This window comes from Cyanistes caeruleus, chromosome 4 (assembly GCF_971803275.1).
Source record: "Cyanistes caeruleus chromosome 4, bCyaCae1.hap1.1, whole genome shotgun sequence".
Lineage (NCBI taxonomy): Eukaryota > Metazoa > Chordata > Aves > Passeriformes > Paridae > Cyanistes > Cyanistes caeruleus.
This window is the reverse complement of record NC_141704.1, coordinates 55,188,399-55,216,181: the sequence shown is the minus strand read 5'-3', so window position 1 is coordinate 55,216,181 and position 27,783 is coordinate 55,188,399. Positions and strand designations below refer to the sequence as shown.

General features: G+C 44.5%; 1 long non-coding RNA gene across 1 annotated transcript in view; it reads left to right on the top strand.

Annotated features, from left to right (window-relative positions):
• The window catches only part of LOC111937434 (uncharacterized), a 44,577-nt gene extending 16,794 nt beyond the window's left edge, over positions 1–27,783 (top strand). The window contains exons 2-7 of the long non-coding RNA XR_015285630.1: positions 8,208–8,301; positions 9,979–10,110; positions 24,113–24,243; positions 26,502–26,779; positions 27,105–27,231; positions 27,320–27,783. This is a non-coding gene — a long non-coding RNA (uncharacterized LOC111937434). The remainder of the gene's footprint in view (positions 1–8,207; positions 8,302–9,978; positions 10,111–24,112; positions 24,244–26,501; positions 26,780–27,104; positions 27,232–27,319) is intronic.

Sequence of the window (27,783 nt, the reverse complement as noted above, 5' to 3'; positions counted from 1 at the left end):
GATAAATTAGTACTTCAGTTACCCTGGAGGGATCACTGCCAGGATCCTTTGTGCTGGCTTTGTTTCTGTGGGAGACCAGGACTCCTGGCAGGGGAAGAAATATTAGAGGTGAGCGCTCTCTGAAGTGTCTGCATATGGATGTCTGTAGATCACTTAGGGAAAGGGACTGGAAAGGAGCTGCACTTCCCAAGGCCCATCTATGATCCCAATGAAACACTTCCCGTTGTCACTTGCTTGTAACTCTTTTTCACAGCACTCTTTTGTCAAGGTAAACTATGACTTGTACTGTTTTTATGAAGTTCTTGTAGCACTGTTGAAAAGCTGACTAATCTCCCCAAGATCTCAAGGGAAGTGGATAAGAACAGCTGAGTAAATAAAAGGCAAAGTAACTCTGACTGAGGCATTGTCAAGCTAAAATATGAGTTCTGCTCAATACCACAGTCTTATGGTGGACTAATAACTTATGTGTAACACTGAAGAGCACACTTTAATCGTATTTTGTTTCAGCCTGTGCTCAGTCTTCATTCAGTGGTAACCAAGCCTTTAAATCAGTCTCTTGCAGTGGCAGGCTGCTGCTGAATTGCACCAGAAGCTCTATTTGCAGTTCCTGCAGGAGGGATTTTCCAACAGTTCTCTTCTTACCTGCAGCAGTGCAGATGCCAAATGAGATCACTGAGTCTGCTCTCTTGGTTCCTAGGATGGTTCTGGCAGCCCTTTGGTTTGCAATGTGAGAAATGGACCATTTGCACTTTACAGCATTGTCAGCTGGCAGTGCCAGCCCAAAGAAACAAGGGGTCTGCTCAAGGGTGTGAGGATTTTCCTGTACTGGATGGGACTGCTGAAGAAAGGCGAGTTGTCTTTGTCTGAGAAGAGTCTTGAATATCATGCCTGTGTATAAAATATCCCAAGTGCATTGGGATTTTGTCTGGTAGGCTTTTTAAGACAACTTAAAGGAAAGGAAACTTGAAGGAAAAGAAATCCGGGTGATTTCCTTCAGCAAGTCTCTACTTCCTCCTTTTCCTCATAACTTACTCCTAAACAAAGCTTATTTGAAATTAGAATGGGAATTTCAGAAGCATAAGACTTGTGTTTTACACTTCTGACTCTCAAATTGAGTATAAGGTTTTGGACAGATACTTTTCTCAGTAAAAAGCAGCTGCTTGTGAAAATGCCTACCATCCCCACACTTTGATGGGCAGGAGAGTTTGGAAAAGTGCTCTAAACTGAACTTGTGCATTTATGTATCTAGATATAATTAGCATCACATTCAGAAGTCTGCAGGATAAATTTTGCCAGAGAAAGAGTAGCATTTGCTACTGAATAAGCACTGATTGCATGAAAGTGATGGCATCTTACAAAAAGAAGAGGCCCCTGTTCTTAAACTGGAGGGCTCTCATACAGAGAACTGGAGGGAAAAAACCTGTTTGAAGCACTCCAAATGAACCCAGCATTGTCATACTGCTTCCCTGTACCAGCCCTTTTTCTCTCCCCCAAAAATTTCTTTCTTTCTGAGCTTACTCAGGTCAAGGTGAGTTTGACTTTATAGTTTCATTGGCAAGTAGAGAAATCCACCACTTCATCTTGTGTAATCTGATGAGATTTGAGAGATTTCAGAAGTGTTCTAGACATCGCTTCAATCTCTTTTTGTACATGTTAAATAAATTAATTCGTCATTCTAGAGAAATGTTTCCCTTTGGCTCAAAGTAGTTGCACTAAGGAACTGCTGATGCAAAACCTTTGTATTCCAGAGGTTTATCCCTCTTCCTTCCCTGCATGTGCACACATACAGCCAGCTATGTTAGTGAGTAGGTGTGATTTGTCCCTCGTCATTTCTTAAGAGGGAAAACCTAACTGTGGACAGAATATGTTTCTGCCCGTCCTACATTTTATCCTATCACTGCCAGCAGAAAATGGAAGACTTCTGCTGATAGAAATAAATTTCATCTTTTTTCCCCCTCCATGCTGAATAAAATATGATAGAGTTAAGAGCAGGAAATTAAAGTCTATTTTAAAGAAAAGAGCATGCTGTGGATCCACTCTCAGGTCAGATGAGCACTTGAACTCCCCTGCTTTGTGCTGCAGTTGTCTGTCTGTCTTCCTTGTGGCATCTTCCTTAGTCCCAAAGGACCCTAACAGAAATGTTAACAGATACCAGCTAAGGGAGAATGTTCTCCTAAGCTAAAACCAGTCACCAAAGCATGTCCTCATTTGTATGGTAGCCAAGCCATCCCCACAGATAAGCTGGGAGCTGGCTGGACATCCCCTTGGATCTGATACAAGTGGCTGCTGACCACTGACTCTGAAGGCACTAATGGCTCTCTAGCCAGGCACTCCATGCAGGGAGTTGCTCAGCTCTGTAGTGTAAATCTCTCTCAGAGGCAGAGGCTGTGGCGTGCACACAGCTCTCAGATAGGCCTTCATACAAAAGATTCAAAGCCCTGAGGGTTCTTTGAATGAGATACTGACTTAAAGTTTCAGTGTGCAGGTAGCTGGCTCCTTTATCTGACCTCTATATTATTGTCTTCCTATTGTGGGAAGTAGAGGAGCAGGGATCTGTTACCACTGATGCTGCCGATTTCCTGTGCACTTGGGTATGTTGCCTAATCTGCTCTCTCTCTCCCCCTTACCATCCTTGAAATAAGGTATTTGCTTTTTTATCTTCCATATTTTGGACAGAAACTCTTATAAATGTACTTTGCTTGAACTGAGCTGTGGTTTTGTATGAGACACTGTCAGCTTGCTGCTGCTTCTAAAACACAGCAAACAGCCCTGCCCTACTAATGTGCCTCCTCCTGCCTATTAAGCATCTAAATGTTTCTCTGCATCCAATACTGTGTAGGAAGAAGGATGATGAAAAGGCTGAACTGCCCCTGAGTTGCTGGCTGACACGAGCTTTAGCAACAAATTGGAGGCTGCAGTTGCTCATGATTTAAAAAGCAATTTGTTCAGGAAGGACGTGCTACTGGTGCTGCTCACAGCCTTGTGCAGTAGCCAGCTGGTTAGCAGGCAGCATGTGCTTTCCTCCTCTTCCCACTGGCATCCATGCTGGTGCTCCACATCACACCACTGAGATAAAAATAGGCCCCCCGAAGTAGTGAACAACTGGAGGTGGGGACAATTTCTCTCCACAGGGAAGTGCAGCCCAGCCAACAACTGCAGGGACATCGTTAGCAGCTCGGGGGCTGGTTAGCAGAGGCTGGAACCATGCACAAACCTCTTGCTCACCCCAAAGCAGGCTTCTCTCAGCTGAGCTGCTCATCTCTGGATGAGCTCAAAGCCAAGGCAAGCTCAGTAACCTGAATGCAAAAACAACTGTTAAAATGAACCTAGAGACGAGCCCTTGTGGCTCAGCCATCAAGGCTTTATCATCTTCCAGACTGCAGCACCCACACTGCACTGGTGTTCCCTGCTGTCCCCTGCTGCCAGGACAGGGACCACATCCTGCAGAAGCACTGGTGTAAAACTGTGATTGACTCACTGCTTTTGACCTAGAATGTGGTGGAAGAGCTTTGGACTTTTCTGAAGCCTAATCTCGGTGAGGAAGGGCACCTTCCCTGTAACTCAGCTTGGCTGAGCTTTCTTTCACTGAGGGTTTTAGGCACCTTTAGATACCCCTTCCCATGTGCTCCCTTCCTCTCAGAGGTGCTGCTGTGCAGAGCTGTTCACACCACAGCACCTTTCTCAGGAGGCAAACGTTCATCTCCCTTCTGGACTGGAAGGATTTGTAGCCAGCAGGAGGGCTCAGCCCTTCCCTCCCTGCACTCTGGGTGTCCTGTGCAGGTACACAGACACACCATGCTGTCAGCATGCCATCTGAGCAGAGAGCTCATAAAACCTGGCTGTGGGAGGGAGCACACTTACACAGAATTAAAGCTGCTCTGCAGAGGGGATGACTTAAAAAATTGCTGCCTTGGGAGGCAAACAACCCTGTTATGCTTGGTACTAAAGGGACACACAGTTCTCATTAGTGATCTTGTTTTCTCTCCTCCTGCACTGTTAAAACTACTCAGATGCTTCCAAATATTTCCCTGTTGATTTGGTCTCTGTCTTGGTTTGAAATTCAGGTGTCTGCTAAGGAAGGCAGAAACGTCCCTTGAAATGAAAAAAGAGTTAACTACCCCGCCCCAAATTATTACAATATTGAAATCAAGGTACTCTCGGGCAAAGATAAAGGAAGAGGAATAACAGTTCTTTACTAAGAATTAAAATAAAAATGCAGTAGTACAAAAAAGCCCAAAAGCAAACCTACAACAAAAAAATAACCCACTGACAGAGTCAGAGTACAGCCTGACACCCTGTTGGTCAGGGTGTTGATAACAGTCCCATTAAATGGTGGCTGCAGTCCTCCTGCAGTGACAGACATGGTTCTGTTGAAGCAGTGATCCTGTAGGAGGGTGTAGTTTTCCTCTGCAGCTCTGGTGGTGTAGATGGGTCCAGTCTCTCTGCTGGGAATCCAGTGGAGAAAGGCTGCCTGTGGTGTTCTGAGTCTCAGATTATATCCAGGTAGGAATGCTCGGCTCCTCCCCCAGGGTGGAGCATCTCCCAGTGGGATGATGTAATTTTATCAGTCATGCCCTGAGACTCCACGGCCCATGAACAGCAGATGTCCCCCTGGAGGGAGGATGGGTCATGGAAGAGACAAAGAAGTCTGTTTGTCTCAGTGTCACACCTGCTTTGAACAGCTGGTAATAGAACACATACTCCTGGTTACATCTTGCACTGCAGCTCAAGACAGCCTCTTATTTAATGAGTGCTGAACCTGAATGCAGTGTGTACATGAAGCTGTAGGCTAGGTCTGCTCTCCTGTGCTTCTGGGGAATCTGGGACTTCATAGACAAGAATATATTTCCTAACTCTTCTCAAGACCTGTTCACAAGGTCAATTAAAAAACAATTGCATTTCTTCCTCAGTAGTGAGTATGAAAGGTTGGTAGGTGTTTTAGCCCGGGTGACTGGCCTGGTATCCATTTACCTCTTTTCCAGGCATTTATTTGAAGCATATCTCAGAGCAAATTTGCAAGTGAATCTGCTTTCCTCTAAGGCCCAGCAACTCACCCCTTTGTGCTTCTAGCCGGTGTCTCTGCCTGGGTGTCCAAGGCTAAGGCAACAGGGTTGCTGTGTGATCACATACACTTGGAGAGCTCCTGCAGGCTTGTGCCAGCTTGAACGCTGAGCCCTAGGAAATGATCCAACTGATCAGAATGGGTTTTAAATATTTATATACATAGAGATGACGTATGTAGGTTAAGTTTTTATAATTTTGGCTTTCCAGTAAACTGTGCTCTTGCTAGTGATATCAGGACCTTCAGGTTTACACCAAGTTCAGTAATACTGGAACAGGGTAAATATTGGAAACCCATTTCTCACTTTATTTATATTCTCAACTTTATTGACCTGCTAGACTCTCTTCAATCATGGCCAGGACTGCCAGGTTTTCTGGAAAGCTCTTACTGTCTTGTCTTAATGTTTTTATCACTGAAGCACACATTTATCCACAGAATGGGCATCAGAAGTGAAGCTAGAAGAGCCCCAGGGATTTATATCTGCTCCTCCTTCATCATGTTATGTGGGAAGCAGAGAGGGCTCTTGGATACTCTGACTGTCTCTGAAGGCCATGGCAAAGATTACTGTAAAGTATCTGTCAATAATATCATGGCTGAACTGCCAAGAGGAGTTTCTTGGGATTTATGAAGAGAGTCAGAGAGAAAGAAAAGTTCCAGGTAGCAACAACAATCCAGCTGAGGACATACAGTCCTAGAATTTCCACTTTCACTCGGGCCAGTTTCAGAAAGCCGCAGTTGCATGGCTCTGATGTGTTGGCAGCCTTTAGTTAAGCTGCAGAGGCCAGGCTGTAAACTTGGCTGAAGACCTTAATCCCTGTGTCAGTGTGCTGCATTGATCCAGCAGGAGAATAGCCCTCTTAGGCCCTCAGAGAACAGTGAAAGGGACTACAGAGAAATACACTGTGATGTTTGGGCACACCCTTAGGGACACTTGTCCATATAAGTGACCTGTGAATTCCTGTATTGTGAGCTTCATCTCAAAGGTGAACCCCCATCCTCCATACCCTCTGATACAATGATGGTACATGATCTGCCTCTTGGAGGTGGAATGGATGACACTTAGGGGGTCTGTGTGTGACTATTCATGCCAAAAAATGAATTAACTTCCATGCAGAAGACTTTATCTTCCTCACCTTGACCCTGCTGAGGCACAATCCCATCACTGAGACAGTAGTCTAAATGAACACAATTCACAAATTAAAAGAGAGCTAAATTAAAAAGAAACTGAGAACTTTAATGCTGTTAACGAGCAAGTTGAAGTTTCTGGAGGCCTCCATGTCTGCATGTGTACAGGACGCTGTGCAGTTAGGTAAAATCTCTTTGGAAATGCAGTGAGGCAGGGAGCAAGAGCACATCAAGGCAATTCCATTTTAAAATACATGGAGGAAATGCTTTTTGTTTCCTGTTTTAAAGGGTCTATATACAGTATAGGGGGAAAAAGGAAGGGGAAAAAGTGCTGTATCAAGCAGCAAAAGGAACTTAATTTCCTTTTGGAAAAAAAAGGAATTAACTGGAACTTGTTGTCACAGAAGGTAAATGGGGAAGAAGGATGTAATAGGAAAAGAGTAGGGAAAAAACTCAAGAAACTCCATCTTGCAGAGATTTTATTTGGTATGCTGTGGGTACTCGTTTTCCCAGCATTTCCTCACATTTCATTGTGGGTTTTTTCCTTCCCTTCCCTCATGCCCCTTTATTTTGCCTCTGTGTGGGTTTGGTGTAGATTTGCTGATAGACAAAGTGTGGTGGAGAAATCCACCACCAGCCTTTGGGGGTACTGCAGGGGAATTTTGGTGCACGTGTTTCTCCGAATATTTTCAGAATTAAGTGATGCCTCTGGAGAGAGTTTTTTGGATAGTAACTGTTCTGTGTAGACCCTCATCCTGTTAACATCACAACAGTGGTAATGGCTGCTGCTCTACAGAAGGGGCCCTGTTGAAGATCTGAATGGGTGTGGTTGAGGGCTATGTGCATGCTCATTGTAGCTCTCAGACACGGGGAAGAAGCTGGTTTTTTTCCCTGACACTTGAACAAGAACACTCTTTTGTTACCAAATGTAACTAGTAATGCTTCCTGCTGAAAACTATTAGGGTAATGGAGCATGCTAGGAATATTGTTTTCATCAAGAAAACACCCACCACCCACCAAATGTACAGTTTAGCATGTTAGTTCACTCTGAGATGGGAGTGAAAGGACAGGAGTGGGGAAAGATAGAGGGGATGCTGAGGAGCTCTTGCAGCACTCCACAGCTATCTTCGTCCAAGAGCTTATTTGTAAAAGCACACAATTCTAAAAGTATATCTATTACAGCTGAGAATAGGAGTTTAGCTATTAGCTGTTTAGCTATTTACATGCAGTACAGAGGAAAATACTATCAGAAATGGGGCCATCAGTCAAAGTTTTGCCTGAATAGGAGTCTCACAGACAGCTCCCCAGAGCATCCTCCAGCGCACAGACTCGCTGCTGTGTAATAGCATTTGTTATGGCTGGCAGTTTTTCAAGACTGGTTATATTAAACTAGATTCCAATGTCTATTTATGTGCCAACATATTGAAACAGCCTGTTTTCTCCTCTTTTCCCCCCACCCCTCCTTCTCTAGAGCTGGTGAATAGCAGAACTTTGTGGGTGCCTGCCTCTAAACGAAATTACTTTTACCCAGAAGCTGAAACATAGAATTAGGCTTTAGTGTCAGAATGAGCTAGAACTTTGGGATGATGTTATGACAGGGGAGAAAGAGGCTGGGAAATTCAAAGAGTCAGAAAGTAACCAGAAAATATTTTGGTGTGCATAACAAGGGAAGTACCTATCAGTGGAGATGCAGTAAGGGCAAAATGCTGAAGCTTGAAACAAGGCTAAAGTGAATTTGAGTTTTGCAGGTTTCTAATGAACAAGGCCTGGCCTGGTAACATAGGAATGTGTCAGTTTTCCTAATTGGTTTGCTATCTAGTTGAACATTTTTTTATTCTTTTTTTCCAGATGAACTTTTAAAATGAGTATTATAAGGTTTTGCTCTTCAGACTGTCCTCAGCCATGATCCATGTGTTTCAGTGAGGGCCATATATAGGAATTGTTCTAGTGCCTGGTGAAAGTCCTTTCAAAACTTAATATTAAAGCTGAATTTAATGCTCTATGTTCTTATTCCTCCTAGGACAAAACATATCAATGCCCCAGAAATTCCCGAGGAAATGAGCTTGACATCCTTCCATATTGGGAAGGAATCATGCAGTCACAAATGCCACCAGGTGAGCATCCAAGTTCTTCTGGCTTTTGTAACTCCCCTGCAAACTTCTGTGCTGTGGGTTTTAATGAATCCATGGGTGCTTCAGGGCATGTTAGAAAACTGGGCATGCTCCTCAGAGAATTAGGAAAGCTGGTGGCTGCCAGTGTCCTGCTTCCAGCAAACAACAGACAAAGCTGGCACCTCTGGGCAAAGCTCTCACCACAGAGCACATCAGAGACCTGGACGTGGCAGAACTGAGGGGCTAACAGCAGCAATGCTAAACTATGTTACTAAAAATCTTCTGGCCCTTTCATCCATTTCCCTCCCTTATCGTGCCTAGCTAGGGTAAGAGATAAATTTTCATTAGTGTGGCAATACCATAGACTTCTAAACCATACGAAGGCTTAACTTCAGAAGTAATGAATAATATGACCAAAATAGATTTGGACCAGTATCCTGTCTTTGATTTTTGTTCTTTTGTCTTCTTAAAGGGCATTTCAATCCCTTTTGCCTTTGCTCACATTTTGATAGCTATCCCTGGGAAATAAGAGCCAATTGTTAAATATGCAGCATTGTGACTTTGTTCTTTGCTTTGTGCTGCAGCTGCCACGGGAGACTTATAGCCCCATTAAAATCCATTATTCCCCCTGAAGTCCTGAACTTTCTGGAGTGAAAGAAATCTGTCTAATTGTCATGGCCAGCTGATGGTGTGCGAAGGATTTGGACTCACCAAAGAGTTTCTGTGTGATAGAGCACTCACATTAAGGCTGGAGTGAGAGAAATGGAGGAGCTTAACCAAGTTTTTTTGCTGACAGATAAGGGATTTTTACATGGCGCACTTCCATGCTCCTGGAGGGATTTCTGATAACACTTGGAGTTATGTCAGCTAGCCTAAGACCTTTCCCCTCCTAGAAATACTTTTGCAATCAAAATTGTTGGATACAAAGTCCTAATCATGGCATGGCTGTGTCTTGGAAGTGTGTGAGTCTGTGTAGGATACTCTTTCCCAGACTTTAACTTTCAGGAGGACAAATTGCAGTGTATGTCCAAAGCTGTTTTCCAAAGACAGCAGGTCAAAAAGAAGGGGCCAAAGCTTTTTCTACAGCTCTGCTGAGTGTGAGGAGGTCCCTACCTGACTAAAGATGTGTTGACTTGATTATGTAGGACACTGTGGGGACAGTGAAGCTGTACAAGTATCCTCTGTATATCAGAAGAAAAAGCAGAGACTGGCAATTTAAACTGTTAAAACACATATGAAGTTCTTCAGTGGCAGATCTCAGATCTATGTGAGACACTCCAAGTGTTTTATTTCCCAGAGGATATGGATGTCCTGCAGTCTTGTGAGCACTGCATGGTGTCTTGCACAAAGGAGCCTGAGGGAAGGGCTGACTGTCAGGGCAGGGATTTCTTCTGGCCAAAGTGTCCAGACAGTGGACATTTGCCACTTGTTGTGCTCACAATGGGTGTCTGTAACTATTTGTCTCCCTGAGGAAGGCCACCATTCTGGTTACAAGTATAACCAGTTCTCTTCTGGCCACGTCTGCAGCCTGATGCATGAGCCCAAAGCTCAATGACATGAGGATTTTGTGTTAAGGGTGTTTTAATGAGGGAAATATTTTCTGACATTGCATTTTGAAAGACTATGTCTTACAGATCTCAAGACAAAAAGGTTCACATCCCATTCTGGTCTTTTTTCCAGGCAACTTCTGTGGTTGGACCCTCCTGTCTGTCCCATAAAATCTTAAGTTTCAACAGTGATAGTGACCTTCCTTTAAAGGGCTGCAGCAGCCATTGAAGACTTTCAATTCACTCTGCTCAGAAAAACCATCTGGTAAGTCTGTTATGATTTTGGGGTGAGGATGGAGAAGTAGAGCTTAAAGTATGGCTGTTCTGTTTAAAAAAAATAAATAAACCTGTCTTTTTTGAAGAGAAATGACCATTATTAAGATGACGATATCTATTTGAGATTTTGAGCGTTGATGACTGAATGCATAAGTAGTGATCTAATTATTGTACTCATTTCCCAGTGTAAACCTGTAAAAATGTGATACTGTCTTAGCTGTTGCTCTCTATCTGCCCCTTTTCATTCTGCTCTACAAGGCCAGAACCCCCTGTCCCCCTGCTCAGTCTGTTAATGCTGCTATAATCTCTCTTCCACTTCTTCCCCCAGTTAGGCACTAATACTGCCAGGTGCTGCTGTTACCACTGCTCACCTCCCCAGCCCCCACCTCTGCCACATGCTCAAGGACCCACACAGTTAATTGGGCTCTGAGCTTAAAGACAAAAGGAATCATCCCTCACTCTCCTGCTTCCCAGGCAAGGGCACAGCTGGTGACATGGCTGGACAGTTTCCTCTGTGACGAGCAGAGCTGCCTTGGCACCATTAAGCAAATTAGTACTTTCATCCCTCAGATCAGAGAAACTTGCAGCTTGGGAAGATGTGTCCAGTCTGTCTCTTCTGTTTTGTGGAAGCAAACTATTTTTCCTTTCTAGCAATTTGAGCCATGCCTAATCTTCCCCCATCCCCCTTTCTTCTGTCTTATCTGTGTTCCTCACTCCTGGGTGAATGAGCATGTCTGCTTGGGCAATTGTCTTGGGCTTCAGCAGTTAAAGCACAGCAATTAAATATCTCCTAGTAAAATGCATCAGACTTGCAGCTCCATCAACATAGATCTGTTTGCTTTTTCATTCACACATGCACATTTCCAGGGTAAATTTCAAACCCTGGCTCTGAAAACGATGAAGTACCTTCTCCATTCACATATGTCACTGTGTTTCTTTTGGCTGGGGTAGAGTTAATTTTCTTCACTAGAAAGTGGCTAGTAAGGGGCTGTGTTTTGGATTTATGCTGAAAAGGGTGTTGGTAATGGAGATGGTTTTGTTACTGCTGAGCAGGGCTTACTCAGAATCAAGGCCTTTTCTGCTTCTTACACCTCCCTGCCTGTGGGGAGGCTGGGGCTGCACAAGGACTTGTGAGGGGACACAGAGCAGCTGATCCTAACTGACCCAAGGGATATCCCATACCTTGTGGCATCATGCTCAGCATATAAAGCTGTGGGAAGCTGAGGAAATGTTTGGAGTGGTGATGTTTGTCTTCCCAAGTAGCTGCTACCCATGATGGAGTCCTGCTGTCCTGGGATGACTGAACACCTGCCTGCCCCCATGAGAAATAGCGAATGAATTCCTTGCTTTACTTGCATGCTTGGCATTTGTTTTACCCATTGAACTGCCTTTATCTCAACCCACAAGTTTACTCTCTTTTACTCTTTCAATTCTGTCCCTGATCCTGCTGGTGGGGAAGCAAGCAAGTGGCTGTGTGGGGCTTGGCTGCCAGCTGGGGTTACACCATGACAGCCACAAAGCAGTGTTGCTGTTATAAAAATGTTTATGTGCTGAATGTGCTTTGCCTTAAGCTACTGTCTGAGATCATTCCAAGATTCTCTTCCAGCTCTGATGTACCTAGCACTGCAGCAAGTTAATTCAGTGCTCACCCCAGGCACTCCACATAGGTGGTAGTCCTCATACTGCTGCAGTTTGTACTGCCACCAAGTCAAGTACAGAAACATCCTGAGGAATGGCTGGTTATTTAAACTCGTTTTTGGGTTGGCTTGTGTTTGTTTAAAACAGATGCTTATTGGGAGGGATGACTGGTCTCAGCATGGAGCTGACCTCTGATTAATAATAACCACTGTGTGGAACCTGACACTCTAAACGGGAAGTGGAAAAGTAAACAGCTTAAGCCATCTGTGCTAACTTTTCCTTGAGAGTTTGGCTGCTCTTACTAGATGGTTGTGCCTTTTCCTGGGGCACACAGAAAGGGTAGGTCTGTGGATTTGATGTAGCCTCCATCTGTGTTGGGGTCTGGTGGCTGAGAAGGTGATAAAAATGGGTAAAAAAGGGATTAATGGCATAAAAAGATGACTGACTCACCTCTGGACTCACTGTGTTGATCATAATAGCAGCAAAACTTTAGAATACAAGTTAAGGTTCTCTGTAAGAGCAGCACAAAGAGCAGTGACTGGGACCTCACTGGTATTTCCAAAAGTGTCCCCATTTTGTCAGGTTGTAAGTGTTGAAGCATGAGTGTTGTTTGGTAGCAGATGTTAAAAGGGAAATTTTGACTCTTCCTGTTGTCTGAATTACGGGGGGGTTTGGACAGAAAGAAATGTATTCATTTTCCTTCTTCCTTGCCCAATGTCAGAACAGTTCTGGCAAAAAAAAACCCTTGTCAAATGTGAATGATGTCAAACCCCTGCTTGTGACACACGCTGGTTTGGGTGGGTTTTCTCCTGGAAGTGGCCTGGCACCCCTGGGGCTGCAGGAACCCATTGCATCAGGTACCATTTGGAGTGCCAGCACATCCAGCTGTGCCAGGGTTAATGATCATAATAACATGCTGACAAGGGGCCCCAGTGCTTGTGTGTGATGCTGAGTGGAATGAACAGCAAGCCTTTGGGCAGGCTTGCTTCCTATTATCTGGTTAAAACACAGTGTGAGGGTCAGGAATGTGACTTTAAGGTATGAGTGTAGGCTAGACATGATCTAGAGAATAGCAAAGATCACCTATTCCCAACCTGTCAGAGCTGTGACTATGACATTAAAGTTAATGAGCCAGAAATGAGCAGGCAAGTCCCTAGAGAGCTTTTTTGGCTTTTTTTTTTTTCCCTCCATAAAGACTGGTATGCACAGCACTAACATAATATACACCTCTGTGCTGGTACTAAATTAATGTCTGAGATGGCAGGAGCTGAAATTTAAAAGAAAGCTTTTAAGTTGCCTGTACCCATTGTCTAAACCCCAGGATACTCTTATTAGAGGAATACTTTGCTGTGGCAAATAACTTAGAATATATATATATATATATGTAGTGCAAAGGTTGTACAGAGATGAGAGAAATTACCCCTTTCAGTTTGCTGTGCACAACTTGGGGCAGGACTGTAAAGCACATGGATTTCACCATATCCTCCTGGAACACGCCCATGATAGGAGGTTTCTGCACCGAAGGAGTGATGTCCTAGGTCAAACTTGCCTGAGGAAAGTGTCTTCCCTCAAGTCCTCAGATCCATGTCTCTTTGGAGGGTCTCACCTCTCATCTTCTTAGAAACAGCCTTCAAAATAAGTTCAGTTTGACTGTGCTGTGGCCCCAGACTATGGTATTAGGAGAAAGGCTGTTCTGATTCATTAAAACAGTGCTCTCAGGCATCCAGCAAGTACAGCAAGGGAATGCATACATTATTAAAGCTCTGTCTCATCTGCTCTGCAGTGTTGATGTGGGATATTTGGTGGGATGGAGAGATGAGGCAGTGAGCTAAGAAGCAAGAAAAGCAGTGGGCTGACAGAAGTAAGAGCAGGAAAGCTGTACCTGGGGTTGATGGGAATTTGCTTTCCAACACAGGCAGAGCTGTGACAACAACCTGCTTGCAGGTGGTGGGGGTGAAGCAAACAGTGCTGTGAGATGCTTATCAGGGTGGGGAGAGACAGGAGCTGGCAGTAAGTATGGGTTACTCTGACATGGAAGAGCACCTGTGACTGATTGAGGGCAGTGACAGCTCAGACTGGGACCACTGCCAAGAGAGATTTCCCCTGCTCCCTAAATGTTGCCTGCAGTGTGTGAAATATTTTTCACCTGGGAGCCAGGCTGTCTCTTCTATTGGGAAGCTGGGAAACTTTGGTAAAGGCAAAGCCAAGGTGGAGGCTGGGCAAAGGGCAATGAACTCAAGGGAGATGAGATCCCTCTCATGGTATCTCAATGCCCAGGGCCTCTGGCCCATGTCACCCCTGCTGCTGCTCAGCAGCATGGTCAGACACCTCGTGGTGCCAGTGTCTCCTTGGGACACCTCAGTGTCTGGAAAGGAGAATCCTGTCCCTTCATCTGCAAATTGAAGAGAGCTGTACCACCCCCTTCTTCAGCACAGCTCCTGACCCTCTGCCAGGAGATGTGGGATGCACATGTTTGAGTGCAGCTGGCACTGAGCTGGTCTCTGCCCTGTCTGACCGGACCCTGGGCCAAACTGGCCATCTCCTTTTCCTTTTTCAGGGAGGTTTTTGGTGGCCACACATGTGTTTGTTTGACAGGCTATACAAGCTGGCCAGTATTGCAGTCTGAGGCTTTTGTGTATTTTGCCTCAATGGAGAGGTTGTCATGTGCACTGGGTAAATGTTACTGAATGGGGTCACTTCCCTCCAAACCCTCCCTCTTTGGAAGTGCAGACTTGAGCACCCTGTTTCAGAAATCATCTTTTTACTACAGTAAACCTTGTGGTGCTGTAGTGCCCATATCTATTCAGTTCCAGGAAATATTATCCTCCAGCATCTGGGTGCCTGACTCGTGTCAAGTTCTGGTCAAAAGTGGTGCTCATCTGTCAAAATAGACTTGGTGGCCCTGTTCCTCTGGGATAACCTGACCTACCAGAGGGAAGCAGCTGCTGCAGAGATGCTAAGATGGACTGCTCTGGCTGCAGTGCTATCTTGCTGGAAAGGAAGTGATCTGGGACTCAGTGTGCTGGCTTACCCACTGTAAATATGCCTTCAGGTTTCAGAGAGATTTATCTATGCCAAGCTCTTAGTCTCGTCTCTCACATTAGGGAGGCCGTACTGACAGGTTTCCAGTTACCAAATGGTTGTTTTTCCTCAGTTTTAAGTGGAAGGGTTTAGATTTACCTTCTTAGGGGAGGGAAGGGTGGTGTCTGACTCAAAGTTTCCTGTGAACTGGTAGCTAAAAGCTAGACTTGGAAGCGAAGAAGGATTTTAATGTTCAGCCCTATCAACATGTTATCAGTGAATTACAAGCCAGTTAACCTCTGCTTGCATCCATCTCCTCTGGTTTCAGCACTCCTGTGCACTACATACACCTCCATTCCTTAAACAGGAGATAACAAGCTCTTTTCCATCTGTGTTGCTTATCGTGATCCATGTAAATATTGGAATATAAACATGGGAGTGTATGTGATGAAGCAGTGTGGTATGATGTAACCAAGTGAGCCTGCCAACCATCTGCTGCTAAAAGGCTGAGGAACTTCAGCCTGCTCTTACACCAGGTCATTCTGCAATAGTTAAAAGATCATGTGGGTAACCTTTGATTTATTAGATGTACCAAATACTAGCGTCTCTGTTGCTTAAAAGAAACCCTTCTTCCTCCTATCCTCATCTCATGCTGCTTTTGGAAAGAAAACCTTATATTCTAGTACAATTCAGAAAACATCAGTCAGTCCTTACAAAAATAATAGTTCCTCTGAACTAGCAGAGCTGTAAATTGCAGTATTTTGTCAGGCTGCTGTTGCTGATGACTGACTTGTCGTGTTATAACCAACTTTAAAAAACTGCTCTGCCATGGTGACAACAAATGTGTTTGGGTTTTGGCTTAAAGATGTGATTTCCCCAATGTGTCTTCAGCTGTGCAAATAGAGCAGCTTAGTGTTTGCAATTTAGTGCTGTATCACAGAGCAGGGAGGCTTCCTGTTGTGAAAATGTGTGTGGCATTAGGGGAACAACATCCAGCAAGTGGGGGCAGGATGGGTTACCATGTAAGCTCCTCGTGGCAAGGAGCTAGGCAGAAGGAAACCTGTTCTCAGATGCACCAGTCACCACTTCTCACATCTGGAAAGGGGATGTGCTGCCAAGTGCAGTGACAGCCTCATCCCATACATGGTCCTCCCCATGCCTTGGGAGATGGATGGAGCTGCAGGGTGAAACCAGGCTCTCAGGCATACTTGTGGTGGTAACAGAACCCCCTGGCCTTCCACAGGGGACTTTATACCTTAAATTTCACTGGAGGAAGAGGGTCAGGAAAGCTGCTGGCAAAGCTGAAGGACAGCAATTAGTACTCCTCTGAACATTTTTTCTTTTCTGACCTAGAAATAGGCAGGCAGGTGCAAGGGGTGTAGCTACTGATCTGCTAAGGAAGGTGTCATCACATAAAGTAATTTGGATTTCCAGTGCAGAGCTAGAATTTAAATGCAGGTAGGGTATCTGCAGTTTGTTGTCCCCAAAGATCTGCTGCATGGTCTGCTTTTGGAGCATTTATTTGATACAGAAGCATTTGGTAAGAGAAGAATCACACACAATCCAGGGTGAGCTGCAGCCTTTTGTGCAGAGGAGTTTTTCCTCCCCACCTTTTTACAAGTGAGTCTGTCTCTTATATTCTAAATATACCCCAAAGGAAAGGGAACAGCAGAAACAAGAATTATTTACATTTTTTGAAGGAAGGGGCACTGCAAAACTGAGGAGGGAGCCATAAATGTTTAGGGAAAGGAGAGCTGCATAATTTAAATGTGACAAGTAATTCCCATTAGTGTGGACTCTAATGAGCTCTTTTCTCTAGTTCTAGACTTGTTTGAAGCAAAGGTAAAACATAAATTAATCTACACAGCATTGTTGCCTTTTTTTTGTTTGTTTTTTAGAACAGCTCTTGACTGCTGGACAGCAGCTTTGCCACACTGCAAATGTTGTTTCTGATTCATCCTTTCAGAAATACCTCATGCACAAGTCCCAGAGCACTGATGTTTTTCAGCTCAGAGAGGGCACAGTAAGTGTTTATTGCACCAGCTGTAACTCTTGTATGCCATGTGACTGCAGTGTCAACACAGGAATTCAAAATCAGGAGAAGGTTCTCCTGACCACCAAATCCTCCACCAGCCCAAGCTGCAGCTCGAGCTCACCTGGCTCTCTGGGTCCATGGGCTCTGGAGGTTGTGTATTAAAGTTGTGAGAGAGAAGAAGGGCTTCTGCCTGGCAATAGTTAGATTTGCTTGAAGGTGGCTTTTTTTATGACACAAGGAATATGACTATGAAATCCCAAATAGGCTTCTCATCACAATTTCTCAAGTAGCCATCCTGATGCTGCCAGGAATGTCCTTCTCTTTGCAGTTACTGCACCAAGTTGGCTGTCCTACCAAAGAGGGAAGTTCTGCTTAATTGCAATGGAGATGTTCTCCTGATTAATTTTTCTCTCTTTGTGGTTTTTTTCTTCTCTTTGCCTAAAAGTAGCTTAGCAAGAAACTCCAACTGGTTTTATACTCAGGGGGTTTTTAAAATTTTAGCTAGTGCTGGATTAAGATGAGTGGCATGAAATTTCGATTACATTTTTCCCTGGAGTATCTTGTGCTTAATGTTGGGGCTCAGATTTCTTCCTTTTCATGCTCTACGTAGCCTTTCACATTTGTATTTAGACTGAGAGGCCCCCCAAGAAGAATCTGTAACATTGGCATAACTAAAACCTTACAAACTCAAAAGCAGATCAGAATATCCTTGAAGTGAAATAGCCTGCGCTGGTTGGAAGCTGTGTTTTAGCTTCTACATATCCTTGCAAGAACCAGTTCTTTGTATGTATGGGTTTTTTTTTTGGATGCAGAATGAATGCTCTCACACACCAAACAAGGATCAGTTGCTATTTCCATCTCAGGACCCATACAGGGTTTGATCTATGCTGGCTGCACTCTCTGCTCTCCCTTAAATTAGTGGTACTGTTTATGTAATTGCTGCTTTTCTGATTAAAGTGCATGAGTACAAGCTGAAGGTTTGACACAGGCAGCCAAACTTTTTAATTGCCTTTAGCTCATTTGTAGCTGTGGCACATCTCTTTGAATGCAGCTGACTCACGGGAAGGTCTGGGAGAGAAACGATCCCCTTTTTATTTATGCTTTTTCTCTTGCAAAATTGCTCTGTGAATTTTTATCACCTAATGGTTTCTCTGGCACCTTTAAAAACTGTTCAGCTTCTCACCAAGAGACTTTTTTATATGAGACTTGGGCTGGTAAACCATTTCTGTGATCTGGGAAGTGCTATGCTTCCTTCACAGAGCAATCCATTTTGAAATTAGCTGGGCCTGCCTGCTCAAGAGGAACTCACAGTTGCTTGGCTGCTAGTCCTGAATGGACCTATTAAGGGCCATATTTCTGTAAAAAAGCCAGGAAAAATCTATTGCTGACTAGCAGGTCCTGAAATTCATGCATGTCAAGGGTAGCATAAATAATTTCAACATGCAGTTTTGGAGACAATTGTGGTTTTCTGGCTTAGTAAATAATAACTTACATCCAGTCTATTGAAAAAGGTGATTACATAAGGTAGAAATCAGTCTGTGCTTCAGCAGAACTGGGAGGAACCAGCTTCTCTTCCAGGCAAAATGCCTTTTAAAATTCAAAGCACTTAGTGATATGGATGTTAATTGATTTGCCCTGTCCTAAGCTATGTCCAGCCTTGTTTTGCTTCTCCCAGTTGGTTCCAAAGCACAGATGGATTGAAGCTCCAGCTCTTTTCACTTCCTTGTCTAAGGCATCTTACAGAAATGCTATCACCCTATGTTGCCCCTTTCTGCACAAGGGTGATGGGTCATTGCTGCTGCCTCTGACCAGCCAGGTGGAATTGTGCCAGACTTAAGGACTTTGAATTTGGGTCTGAAATTCTGTGTGTTATGGGTAGGTGTCTGCTCACAACAGCAAATTATAATGGCAAGCTCCTGGCCCAAATTCCTTTGTAAATGTCTTTCTCCTCTCCCAGCAGATCCTCAGGAAATACAGCTCCTGTCAAAAGCCTAAGGAGTCCTTACTCTATCACTCCCTTCTCTAGCTCAGTTGAAATTCAGTGCATTCTTTTCACCCAAGGTAAAAGCATGAAAGTTAGCAAAAGTATATGCTGTATCCTGCCCCTCCTGGTCCCTTCTGGGAGATCTCCTCACAGGTGACCTGGCTGGAAATATCCACCTGGCCCACTACCAGTTAGAAATCTGGGACTTCTGGAGACCTGGTTTGTCTATGGGAGCCTTTCTAAATGGTGAGGGAGAAGGAAGACTGCATTCACCCAGGCTGCAAAAGGGAAAGCAGAGATGATAACTTTTTGAAAGATACAACAGACTCAGTTATACCACATAATTTCTTAGACTAGAAAACCATTATTTACTTGCTTGAGGGGTTTTTCTTGTCCACCCATTTTTACTAAGCTCATCTTTCTTTATTCCTGACCTGTGACAGCTGTAAGACCTTTCCTGGGAAAGAGGACTGTGGGCATGCATGTGGTGAGGAGCTGGGAAATAGTTGTTGTGCCAGCTAATTGTGTGGAGGATGCTGGACAGTTTAGGTTCAGTCTAGACCACTCTTGTCTTGTGGTCTCCACATGAGGCTGTGAAGCCAAGCAGGTCCCTGCAGATTTTTTTTCCATCAGCTCTTCCATCTCACTTGACCAAAGGCAAGTGAGCTGCAGGTTTCCCTGAAGTTGGGATTTTTATTTCCCACAGTTACAAGCAGTAGCAGAGGTTCCTTAGGGGCAAATGCCACATTGCTAATATATGTGTTGGGCTGCACACCTCACTGTGTTTGTACCTCTGGGTACAGAGGGAAACTCTGGCAGTCCTTGCTGCCCTTTGCCTGCCCTTGCTGTGCAGTTTGCAGCTGAAATCTCTGCCTGACTTCCAGGTGCTGCTGCGTGTTGGGAGTATCTGTGAGGCACAGGAAGGAAAATCAGCCTTAGAACGGTTTGGAAACATTAAAACTCCATCTTGTTCCACCCCCTCTGCCAAGGGCAGGGACACCTTCCACTAGAAGAGCAGGTTGCGAGAGACCCCATTCAGCCTGGCCTGGAACACCTCCAGGGATGGGGCATCCACAGCTTCCCTGGGCAGCCTGTGCCAGTGCCTCACCACCCTCTCAGTAAATGTGCTTTTATGGCTGGTGGCATGGTGTTCTGCAAGCTTAGACATCTGCTTTTCCTCTTTTCTCCACACCTAAGAAGTGCCAGGTGAAGATGTGCTTGTTTATTGCAGTGGTGCTGAGACCTCAGTCTTCCAGCTGGGTTTGGGCAGTCACAGGTGCTCGCACGCTGGATCACAGCCCTAATTTTGAAGTTAATCTTGCCTTTAGCTGAGAGATGCTCCAGCTCAGGTTACCAATGTATGTCTTCGACCTTCCCGTACCCATTTCCTTACTTTTCTCCTCTGCTGCCACCGCGTGGGCACCTCTCGGTGTTCATGTAAGGTTTGTGTTAATCTTTCAGAAGAGTACCCTCCATCCTTGGTTGTGCTGCAGTTTCCAGCTGTGCACAAACATGTTTCTTCATTTTCCATGAAATTCAACAGGGGGGAATCTGATACGTTAAAATAACAAAACAAGGAGAGAGAATCTCTGTCAGGTCTTCTTTTCCCATTCTTCTGCTGAAAGACTTGCAGGTGGTGTACATTTTTCACCTCTAGAAGAGGTTGTGTAGAAGTAACTAAATGTGCATAGCAAGTGACAAACCCCAGACAGAAGTTTCACGGATATCTCAATCAAAAGTCAGGCTCAAGCCTTAGCAAAATTTTTCCAAAGGGCTGTTCCTGAGGAAGTTAAATGTAGAAGACTCTGTGTCACTGAGGGCTGGTTGAGTGGCTTTCATGTGCCATACATTCCACTCTGAAAATTGCACTTGGGACTCAACACCATTTATGCACTTCTGGAAATATTGTTTTGAGAGCAGAACTCCATTAAAACTACCGAAATGGAGTTCTGGAGTGGGACAATTGGGGCAGTTTGTGCAGTTTCATGACAGAACAGCTTTAGAGCAGCAGTGCAACCTGGATCCTGTTCACCCCGGGGCTTAATCAGGCCAGAGCCAAGTGGATAATTGCATTTGAAACTGGACACAGACAAGGATGGTCTAATTTTAGATTGCACTGTAACTTATTTTCCCTTATTTGTCCATCAATATCTTTCAATTTATTGGTTCATCAATAAATGAAACATAATCTGCTGCTATATAAAAAATGCAGCATACAGATGCAACTCTGTTAGAAGTGATGCACTATGCTGGAGCAGGCCCTGCAAGTTTAGCTTTTGTGAGGTTAATTTGTATCAGTATTGCATAGGAGCAAACCACTCATGAGGTCCTCACTTTGCCAAGTGGTTGGGCTTCAGAACAGTGCTCTTTCCCTCTGCCATCAAGTGTTGAAAGCAATGAAAATTTGGGGTGAGGGGGTGATCTCCACTGTCCCCTTTCAGTCCAGGGATAGTTGCTGGAAGTAAACACCTGAGAGTGCTTTCTTTCTCTTTGTATCAGAGGAAATCCTTGGGAATGGCTGGGGCACATTTGATCATTTTACATTCTTGTTAGGGGGGGAAAAAGGTTTAAATGAAACACAGATGCAATCTTTAATCTTTAATGCAACAAATGCAGCTCTAGGTGTACGGAAAACTGTGCTGAGTCTGGTTTTCCAAAGTAATAGGTCAGCTGCCAGGACAGATTACAGCTGGATTCAGCCCTTGACATTAGCTACATAGCAGGATGTTCAGTGTGATAACAAGAGCTAAAAGAATGACTAAATATCATGTGGTTTTATCTGTTCAAATGGCTCTGACAGAAGAAGTTTGGCCCCAGGGCTACAAAATAATAGTGCCTATATGACAGAGAACTGCTGCTCAGCCTCAGAGAATCAAGAATGACTTGCTATTTTCTATCTCTTTTCTCCCTCTACTGGCCAACAGAATAGCAACATAAAGCATTCAGAGTTTGGTTTTTTTTTTGTCTTCAGAGACATCCTAATCCAGAACTCATCCAAACTTCCAGCTTTGGCTCATCTGGAAGGTAGAATTAAATGAGCCAAAACAGCTGCATCAAAGACCTACACAAGGCAGTACAGAATGTGCTGTTCTGAGGATAACTTTGGTTTTAACCCTGGAATAGCAACTGTTGCAGGAATATTCTGAAAAGCTCAATGTCCATCTGTGCCTTAGAAAATTCCCTGAGAGTGAGTGTGGGACGTCTGGGTGCCTGGGGCCAGGCTGACCATTATCCCCCTGGCACTGCAGGGCCACCTAGGTGTGAATGCCCCTCTGGAAGTCTCCAGTCCCACCCCTGCTCAGGGCAGGGTCACCTGGAGCAGGGTGTAAAGGGCTGTTTCTAATGAGGTTTTGAATATCTCCAAGGATGGAGACTCCACAACTTTGGGCATCCTGTTCTAGTGTCTGGCCACCATTGTGGTAAAAAAGCTTTTTCTTATGTTCCATTGGAATTTCCTCTGTTAGTGCCCATTGCTTCTCATCCTTTCAGTTAAGCGTGCCAAAGGGAAACTTCACAAATACCCAGTATTGGTGTTAAATGCTTTTGCACCCTGGAGTTTTAGCCTTTTCCTTCTAGATTGCCTACTTCTTTGTATTTCCTAAGAAGCAATCTCTGATTATAAAATGAGATTATATAGCAGCAAACACTTTTAAAAGTCTGCTTCTGCTGAAAGAAAGCCTGTCCAACTACATTAAGAGAAATATGAGCCTCTTAAAGCTGCTCACCCCTCAGACAGAAGGAAGCTATATACTGTTCAACCTTAGACAATTTAGAGCAGCCATTTCAAAAACAGCCTTTAGCATCTTGAAAGTAAACATGCTCTCAACAAGACTTCTAAAAACAAAAAAGGACCCCCATAAAAAGCATGAGTAATGAAAGATATTCTCTTGAAACAGCTGGTGAAATAATGGGAGGAATCCTGGACTAGAGTTAGATTTTGCTGTCTTTTTGACTGCTGACACCTCAGTGGATGGGGTTTCTCTCTCTCCTGGACTGTGGAGGAATAATTTGGGGCAGTCTTGCTTTAGATTAGCACACTTTTTATACTGACACTGAGAAAATCTGTCTTTAACCATCTCTCTCACCCTTGGGGGAGGGTATTTTGTCTTTCTTCACAGCTTCTTGGAAGTTTTTCCTCTGAGACAGACAAAATGTTTCACAGCTTTTCTTCTGAGAGACTCTGAAGTATCCCATGTATTGTGCTAAGATGAAATCCTCTGTCTTGCAGGTTCACCCCACTGAAAGCAGTTTGGGGTTGTAACAACACTTTGGCTATATTTTATATGGTGATTCTAATACAGCACTTAGTAGTTGCTACCTCTCCTTCTCACCAAACTGCAGTCTTTAACAGGACAATAGCTCTGCCTCCACAGATCACATGAAATCCTGTGTATGAAGTAGGAATATCCTGTACAGGCTACACAACTGTTTGGGACTGGCATAATTTTCACCATTGCAATACTCGTTGCTCTAAGGTATTTTTTATTTTTCTGCAGAGTTTTTTTGGGGGACAGTTCAATTACCCTCTTTGATTTGATAAAAATCAGGTATCTTGGTACTGATCTGAAATGTTGCAGTGAAGTGCTGCCAGTAGGATAATTAGTCAGAAAAATATAATGTGGATATTCATAAGAAATGGTAACAAATTTGTTGGCCTTTTTTCCTGGTCAAGTATGAAATGTAACTGCAATGTAACAGCAATGCAGTGGGCCCCTGAAACACTGGTTATTCTGCAGTGCTTGTTATGGCTTCAGAAAGTTGAATCCTTTGGAAACTTTCTGCATAAAAAGGAATACAAAGGATTTTAAGATGCAGCAGTGTCTGTGAGATGACATGTGATGAAAAGTGCCGAAGTTCTATACAGAGCTTTCAGGTTCATTTCTCTCCAAGCACATCATCCATCAGATGATGAGCTCAGAAGTTATGGACTGCCACGTGAAACATTGGAGAAGCAATCCCTGGAGAACTAAACAAAATCCATGACTGTTTCTTACCTATACAAGAGAATATGAAATACTGTGTTTTCCAGTCACAGGGCTGGTGTGTTTCCCTTGAACTGGCTGCCCAGGAGATCCAGGGGTATAATGAATTGTACTGGAAAAGCAGGTTTGGCATTTTGTTGGAATACCCAGGTGCAAGGTCTGGAATACCAGATTTTTCTGGGAAGAGTGATGGAAACCTTCCTGTTTCTGGAAAGCATTGCACCAGAGTGTTGCAGCCATGGGAAATACTCACTCTCCCATGTGTGGGACTTACAAAGTCATTCCAATCAGCTCATCAATAACCACTGCTCTCTTTTCTTTCTGTTTCTAGAGGTGTGGCCCTCTGAGTCAAGCAAACCTGATTTGTACTTCTTCAGGGTAAAAACTCTTTGCTTTCCCAGTCCCCATCCTGCTGTCCATCCATTTGAGAATGGGGGGAAGAGAGGCAGTCACTGAAGACAGGTAAAAAAGCTGTTCAGCCTTCTCCTGATCTATTGTTACCAGTTTTCCAGCATTGTTTGTTTGGGGGAGAGAGCTTGATATCAGTGAACAATTGTCCATAACCTTACTCCAATGCATTGTTCCTTTGAATTTAGAGGACTTTATTTGTTCCCACATGGTCCCTTTTCCTAAAAAGACAGAATATCTCTTTTTCTGAAAAAAAACCATCCAAACCACCCAACTTCCCATGAGTAGTTGCTGGGAGCAGGAGGTAGCTGCACCCTCGAGGCTGCTGTATGCACTTCTGTGAGAGCTTAACTCTGAGTTGTGATCACTGCTAATGCATCCATGGAGCAAGAAGTATTTTGTGTGGTAAAATACCCCTACATGCTAGATTTTCTGATGCTGTTTAATTACTTTAGAGCATCAGCTTTGACTTTGTTATTAGCAGAAAAGGAGCGAATGAGATGTTTGAGCATTTTTTCTTAAAGACTTGTTTACAATTCTTTTAATCTAACTGCAGTAATTTGTGCAAAGAGGGCCCTGCCTAAGTAGTGGCAACACAGTCTTCCTTCTCTGGATTTATCTGAAGAGTTTGGTTTAGGAACAGTAAGAGGGAGCTGCTGCCACTGCTGTGATTCTGAGAACCAGCCAACCCAGCCCACTAAAAGTGTGAATGTCGCACGATTTCTCCCAGACCAAAGCTGTCAGCAGCTAGGAGTCTGGCTGCCCTTGGAGCCCTAGATGCTACCTCTGAGCTCACCCCAAGACACTGGGAGAATGAGTATTGTTTCCCATAAAAGGGCCATTGTTGGTGCCCAGACACCTGTGGTCTAATGTGGGGCTGCAGCCACACCAAACCCCCTGATCCCGCTGCCTGGGGGTCCTGTGCAGGACAGGGAGCAGGGCAGGGGCTGCTGAACTGAGCCTCTGCACTCTCCCTGATCAATGCCACAGGCAGGAGAGCCTTGCCCCAAGCCAGGGTTTCATCAGAGGGTCATCAAGTCCTTGGGAATTGTTTGAAGGTGGGATTGAACTTGTTTCTGCACTTCCTGACCATTTCCCACACAAGCCAACATGTTGGGTCTGGGGAAAAGGAGTGATTAAATAGTTTTTTCTGTCTGATGTGTCACAGGTTGGCTAAAACTTGAACTGAAATCTCAGGCAACTCTTGCCTGAAACTGGGTTAAGGAAAAATTCCTACGCACAAACACATTTTTGCAAGACTTTATTAAGAATACTGTCGAGCCATAGGATTTGAGTTGCCTTAGACTTGGAAATAAGTCCATGTTTTAGAAGCTTTCAGCAAATTACTGAAGTTTTTCTGAGATCCAGCTTGTCAGTAGCAGCTTCCCATCCAGCCTAGGAAACTGGGAAGAGTTTTTCCCTGGAGAGCTGCTCCAGCAGCACTTGGTAGTGAATGTTGAGGATTAATCCATAGGAAAGGTTAAATCCATTATCACTGCCAGGCTCTTGGCAGCACTGAATTCCCAGCTAAGAGGAGAGGAGCCACCAAAATTGTCCCTTCCAGTGCAGCAGCTGCTTTGTGCCAGTACCTATAACCTGGGTTTTATCCTGGTTGTCTGACTGTGGAGTCAGTGAAGTGCTGGAGTATGGAAAACAGATAAGAGAGTGGATCAACCACTTGTGTCATCTGGTGGGTTTTGGGCAGGGCATGGCAACTGGCTGTTTAGGGAGAGGAGCCACTGCTTCCCAGTGGGATATGGGAAAGGCAGACCAGAGGATGTGGCTTGGGGAGGAACTGCAAGCTGTGAAATGGCTCAAATCCACCTTAAACTCCTGAAATGATCTGTGTTGGAAAGGACCTTGCAGATAGTCCTGTTCCAACCCCCTGTCACGGTCAGGGACACCCTCCTGGGATGTCCATGGAATACACTCTGTGCCAGGCTGTGGAGCAGGTGGGGTTTTCTCCCTGAGCCCAGTCCCAGGCGAGGTCGGGGTTTCTACGGGAAGAAGCCTGTGAGCTTCATTTCTGGAGTACCTGGAAATGTTTCTGGTACTGCTCTTTGTGTTTTTCCAGAACTGGGCATTATGTCTTTCCCCAGAGAGAGGTGGGCTGAATCCATTCCCTGGATTGTTCGGATTACACACTGGGTGTTCAAGGGCTCTGTTGTCTCTTTCTCCTGAATGGAAGAGTGAGGAAACGGGGATGCTTCCGACTGTCACAGAGCTGTGGGAACACCCCAGTCCCAGTGAGGAATGTGATTCCCAGCCTGTGGTGTGTGCCAAGATGATCTTTCCTGTTGTTTATTCTTTAGAGCCTGGGGGAGTGCTGGCCTGGATTTTGGAGGAGCTGAGGTTTTTCCTGTCAGAGATCCATGATTGGGATATTTTTCCTGGGTGTCCCAAAGGGAAAGAGCAACTTTGAAGTTGTTGCAGCCACATGCTGTGGATGCATCCCCTGAAAACAAGTTCAGGATTGTTCATCTGACTCTGCCCCTGACCCGTGGCTTCCAGGGAGTCTCCTGGTGTTCTGAATATTCCCAGGAGAAAGATATTCCAGCACCTGCTTTTTAAGCCAGGAATTCCACACCCAGTAAGTCAGTCACATTCTATGTGAGCTGTCCCAGTGGTGGGATAGGAGAGGGAACACCCCACACTGCTGTTTGAGGCATTGCTGCCTGGGAATTGGGGCCAACTGGGCATTTTAGAGCAGTGAGGCCACAAGGTCAGCCTTGAACTGCGTCCCCAGGGAATGCTGAGGCATCCCACATCTGTGGCACTTGGCAATACATCCCTGATGTGGAGCAAGAAGAAGAGGGGAAGTTTTGGGTTAACGGCAGGAGTGGAATTGGGATTTCTGGAATGGAATTGGGATAGACGCTGATCATATGGAATCATGGTGTGGTTTGGCTTGAAAGGGACCACAAAGACCTTCTGGACTCTGTTATCCCATCCCATGGCAAAGAACACATCCAAAACTGCCTCCTCACCTTTATGGAATGACAATGGATGTTGGGATCTCTGGCAGAAGCACCTGGAGACCAGGTAAGAATAGCAATGTGACTGTTTTGGCCACTGTTGGATGTTGTTGTCTCTTTTCAAGATGTTCCTCTGAATTATGTTTCTACGGTAGTTTTCTAGGCTCATTTGAGGATAACTCCAAGAATTTGGAAGTAGGTGGAAAAAAATGAGGAAAAAAGGTGAACCTGATCCATTTCTAGTAATTCCAGACTTCTCCTACAGCATCATTCCAGGGGAAAGCTGGTTAAATGATAAAGATACAGAGGAACAAGTGTTTTAAACCCTCCTGGCTCTGTGACAGAGCAAACCTTCCAGTAATCCCAGTAGGTATCTCAGAGAAACTGTGGGATCATAAGGTTTTCCAGGAAAGGAAACAAAGGACAGAGGTGAGGGAATAGACTTCCAGTTAATAATGCTTTGATGGGTGTAGGAATGATTGTTGTATGTTTGATACCCCCCACCCCCTTTATTTCCCTGGAATAATTTTAGATTATTTCTTTTAAAAAATCGTTTAAATTTGGGAATTCAAATTTGAAAGGAAATTATTCAAAATAAATGCAGAGAGAGATCATGGAA